This window comes from Plectropomus leopardus, chromosome 22 (assembly GCF_008729295.1).
Source record: "Plectropomus leopardus isolate mb chromosome 22, YSFRI_Pleo_2.0, whole genome shotgun sequence".
Classification (NCBI taxonomy): domain Eukaryota; kingdom Metazoa; phylum Chordata; class Actinopteri; order Perciformes; family Serranidae; genus Plectropomus; species Plectropomus leopardus.
In genome coordinates, this window is record NC_056484.1 from 7,676,551 (window position 1) to 7,682,200 (window position 5,650).

Genomic DNA, 5,650 nt, shown 5'->3' on the forward strand with positions numbered 1-5,650 from the left:
TCTCTCCAGAAATCATAACTCAGTTACTCAAGACAATACACAGATCTTGTTGTGAGCACTTCCATATAGGAACTATTGTCTTTTTACCCAAGATTCAGATTCATATTCAGAAAACTTTATTTATCCCAAAGGGCAATTCAGTTTTGCAGTCTACCAGACATACATTTTAGCACACAACAGTCAAGAAAAGAAAAGAAAAAAAACCCCAAAACATAATAAAACACAATCAACAGTATGTGACCAGAGGTTCTCATGGCATGTTGTTACCCTTCTGTGGCCCCTTTTAGTAATGAAGCACACTACAGTTACAGTTATTCATTATGATTTAGTACATTTACATGCACGGTTAAGGCGAGCCACCATTGCAGCTCAGTTAGGCTGTATAATTGGGGGGGGGGGGTCGATTTATTGATGGAAGTATGTCCGACTCTGCCACAGTAGGTGGCAATATGCCCCCTTTCAGCTAGTTGCTACTGGACCGTCTTCTGGTTGACCTTTTACGACACAAACCAAACAAGTTAGCAAACAGGAAACTGTTTGTATGTCATAAAATGAAAAATCGATAACTTCCCAGCACTGTACATTTTGCGCATACAACTTTTTGTTAATACCTTCGTCTTGTTTCGTTTTCTTCCCTTCTTTGACTTCTGTGTTTTTCCCGTCTTTCTTCCACAAATTAATGCTGTTCGACTTCTGTGTCAAAGCCTGGCTTGGGTAGGCCAGTGCAAATCCAGTTGAGGCATAAACATTAAAGAGTAAATCAACCCCTGACTACATTATCTAGGTGTGTAGATCCGACTTTGGGAAATTCAATTCGATTTCAGTCAGACTAACATATGTTTATTTGTATTTTGAAAGTCAAGTTTTAGTCGGACTAGTATGTAAACATACTGACTGTAAGTAAACACAAGCTCAAGAGGTTTTACCTCTTAACGTCAGTTTTTCACGTAAGTGCTGTAATTCACCTACTACCTTGTTTTATTAAACAATGTTGGACTGTTTAACTTTTGACACAAACAGCTTCCAAGCTACTGAAGAAACTGACACCTAATACTGCAGACCATACTGCTAGAGATATTGCTGTTGAGTTTTTAAATGTATTTTTTGACACTTTGAACACCACAAGCCAAGTGCCATCTCATTTCAGTATTTTGGAGAGAAGGCAGACATCTCTATGGCTAATATTTCCAGCACTCAGCAACTCACACTTAAACAATCTGGATTAAAAACTCTACAGTTAGGAGAAAAAATGTGTGTTTGATTTTTGGCTGCACTTTCCATTTTAGGTACAACAGCAGCAATGGTATATATTCAGAATGTATCTTTGGCCTCAAAAGTCATTTCCTGATTCGTTGTCTTCATTGTGTGGGTGAGGAGTTTCCGTTACCATGTGTTGAAGATGTATGTGAGCTCTGACTGGGAAACCTCAGAGGAAGGGCTAAGAGGATTTTCCATCTTAACGTCTCACCAACTGTCACCGTCACCTGGAGGTGATCCCATTGAGAAGAGTGACAGTACACTTGTGTGGAAGGGAATCCTTTCTGCTGGCTAAACTGTGCACAAGCTTTATACAAAACCAAAAGAACGATAGATCAGTCAACACATGCATCCCGAACACTGCAATTTGACACGTGAAAGGGTGGTGCTGCATGTGAAAACATACATGCAGCACATAGGGTGGATTCTATTGAAAATGCTTGAGAGTGGCTGTGTAACACTGACTCTTTGGTGCAAGCTCCACTCAGCAGCGTCAAGGTACAAAAACATGTTGTGTTAGCTTGTGGGTTTAACCTCGGGCCACTTTTTTTTAGTTTTGCCAGAGCTTATTTTTATACATACTCATTTTGTGTAGCCCCAGTTTTGCTCTGGATTGGAAACCAAAATTTTCCATGAGGCCTGCACTAAGAATGACAAGCAACACAAAACATAAAGAAATGTTTGCTGTTTGGTTTTAGTGGAGCTCACTGAGACAAATAAAAACAACACACCACGGCGGTGATCCGTAAAAACGTGTTGCTCTCTTTGCAGAGCTGTCCTATCCATTTTAATTCTGAAATCCTCTTTGTGAAAGTGACGTGGTGCCACCGATAGAAAGCAGGATTAACCCATACATAGAGAGGGAGCAAGACATAGAGAGAGCTTCATGGAGCACTCAGCAGGACGGCACTCCATTCAACAAGGAGAGAAACGCTCAGGGCGATGACTGCTTTCTCCTACATGAGAGTACAGTACAAGGCTCGGCTTTCCCCCTTCCATTAGCCTTCATGACAGAGAAGAAATACTCCAAGATTTCGAAGACATCAACAGCCTTTCCACAACAACGCTCTGCTGCTGCTGCTGGCATCATTTCCACGGTGACACCCTCTCAGTGGGAGAATCTCCTAGGTGACGCCCTCTATTGACACGCCTAGAGGTGGCTGGTGCCTTTTTGTAAGCAGGTGCATCCTGTGCAGGGGCAGACGGAGTAGCCTGACACTGGTCTTTATTTTTTTTCTGTTTTTCTCTCTGTGGGATGCTTCATATCTGGTCTAGAAGGCAACCAGAGTAAAAAGAGCAGACACTGGAATCCAGAGAAGAATATTTGGAAACAAAAGCAGAGTTTGCATTTGTTTTGTAAATTGTAACTTTTAATCCAAACTTGGATTATGAAGTTCAAGGGTGCCAAGAAGTCTCCAGTTTGATAAAGATGTAACTTTTCAGCTGCTGGATACTCTTACTAACTTTTTAGACTCTATTTAAAAGCAAGCAAGCTGTACAACAAGGGCCCACTGGATTCAGAGCTTGACCTTGGACGGACCATGGAGGGGTATAGTTTTGAGAACTTCGGAGCTGGGGAGAGCCAGGAGGTGGATTATCGGAGAATTGTCGGAGACACTCAGCTCCCACAGTCTGGCGTTTCAACCCGGCAAGGTGAACTTTATGTGCGGCAAACCTCACATGAAACTGCGGCCCAGAGATACAGTGCCACGCGCATCCAGGCCGGTCTAGGCCCAGAGAGGTGAGTTGCTGAGACAGTGTGTGGTGAATGAACGTTTAGGTGCAACTCAAATAGTATTTAGGTGAAAATATGTCTCTTTTATTTCAACACATCATACATGTTTTTTTGTAGCTTTTTTAATTGCAAACTTGCTTCCTGCAGAATCCTGCAAAAACATTTCTAAAATGAGACACTCCTGACATAAAGTAGCGCACAACTGTCTACATTTAAAAACACTCACTTTAATATCTACATATTTTCTAATATATACATATGTTTTATTTTTTCATATCCTATTTTATTTTCATTTTATTTTATATTACGTCTTTATATTTTGGCACCGTTTTTTAATGTTATACACCAAATCATCACCAGTTCAATTTCCTTGTAGGCACAAAGTTACTTGGCAACAAAAGATTTCTAGAAAACGTTTATCCAGAATTTACAACTTGATGATTAGTATCGATTCTTGAAGGAAGTGCAAACTAAATACATACAACAATTTCAACCTTTCATGACAATATCTAATGTGAAATAACACGACAATGTGATTTCTTCTGGCTATCATGTTCTGCTTTCACTGGCTGCGCCTTCACAAGGCTGCACATGTAAATGAATTGCATGCCGTCGGGTCAGTTTACATGTATCATTTAGTTTGCAAATGCCCTTGGGGTTAAACCCCTAGCTTTGGGCTTCATTTTTGACTTGTTTGAAGGCCATGTAGATCATATTTATGGCTTATGAGTAGATGCTAAAACAACAGAAAACGGCTTATCTTGAGTTGTCAGGTGCTATTTTTAACATTGCTCCCCTGCCCCTTGTGCACACAGACAATTCTGTGATGCAACATCAAGGCAGGAGTGAGCAGCATGCTGCAGGGGGGATAAACAAGACTGAATCAACCGCTCAGAATAGCTACAGTACATAAAGGAACCACTGACCCATATCTGAAATGACCTACATTTAATTTGACACAAATGCAGAGTTTGAAATAGACCCCCCCTTCCCTTACCTTGGCAGACCGACCTAAGATTAATATAGAACAAGAGACAAGTGTGAAGCATATTAGGTTACAGGGAAGACCATGTGGTTCTCTATTGTATTCACTATCTGAGATGTAATCAGTGAAACATCTCTGCAAGGAATAATCAATATATTGGAAATGCCAGCCCCATGAATAGTTAATTGCATGTAATTTATGTAACAACAGCTTTTAGTTAACCCTTTGAAACCTGAGAAAACTGGCTTGATTTCTATGAAAACATGGAAAGAAGGCAATGAGTAACTTAACAAAATTACTGGAAAATTAGCTCAATAAAAGGTGAAAAGTTACAAGGAATTCACCTGAAATTTGCACAAAAAAAGAAAATTGATATTGTTCCTAGTTATTTGTTAATTCTCTTTTTTTAAAAGGGAAGTTTCAAGTAAATTTCTTGTCACCTTTCACTATTTTTTTTGCATTTTTCAAAGACATTTCATGACAAGTTGCTTATTGCCTTTTCCCCATGTTTTTGAAAGAATTCAAACCAATTTGGTTAGATTTCGAAATGTAAAAGCTTGTGAAAGGCGTCTGAACGCAGCACAAGAAAACTGATGTCGATCAACGTTTCAGAGGGTGAAAGTCAGTGTAACAAATCTGTCCCTCCTTTTTTTGTCAGCAGACAATACAAAACCTTTATTGGCGGTGAAACATTTTTACTCTGATCTTCTGCTCCATAACGCTGCAGAAGAGGTGATAAAAGAAAGTGACAGTCATATTTTTAGTTGCAATAAAGCAAAAATGATTGTCTGTCTGCAACTCGCGCCAACAATTTATGCGGTGACAGCTCGATGACAAGCGCAGCATGCTGACGTTCTGTCGAGTTATGTGAATGTGCACGTGACCTGTATGGACAGTTTCATGTTACTTCTCTTTGACAAAGATTGACATGACTGACCAACACTTATTTCCTGCATAGCATAACAGGAAGTCTAGCTTTTAGATTTCTTCATAAAAGACTACTTTTCAGCAAATCAAACCATATTCATTCAATTTAACAGTCCCTCATGAATAAAGCTTTACAAGATGTGTTTTTATTCTCCTCAGTGACCCTGTGTTCCTGGTATAGCCCTAACTAGAACTCCTCCCTCTCATACTGGTTGGACTTGTTTTTTATGTACTTTTTTTCCCCCGCTCTTGTGACTGCAGTAGCTCAAGCACACCTTGAGGAAATTTCTTCAAATTTTGCACAAATGTCCACATGGACTCAGTGATGAGGTGATTAGATTTTGGTGGTCATAGGTCACTGTGACCTTGTCCGTCTCCATCTTGTGAATGCAATATCTCAAGAAAACCTTCATTGAATTTCTTCAAATTTGGCACAAACATTCATTTGGACTCATTAACTAATTATCTGAACTGATAAGAATTTGGTGGTAAAAGTTCACTGTGACCCTGTCTGTCAAATTCTTATGAAGGGAAGGGGGAGGGGGAAGGGAATTTTCTCATATTTGGCACAAACGTCCACATGAACTAAAGAAAAAAACTATTTGAATTTGGTGGTTGAGTGTCAAAGGTCAAGGTCACTGTGAACTCACAAAATGTATTTTTGGCTATAGTTCATATGCTAAACGTGAAAAGATTTCACACAAATGTCTAATAGAATAAAATGATGAAGTGATGACACTTTAAAT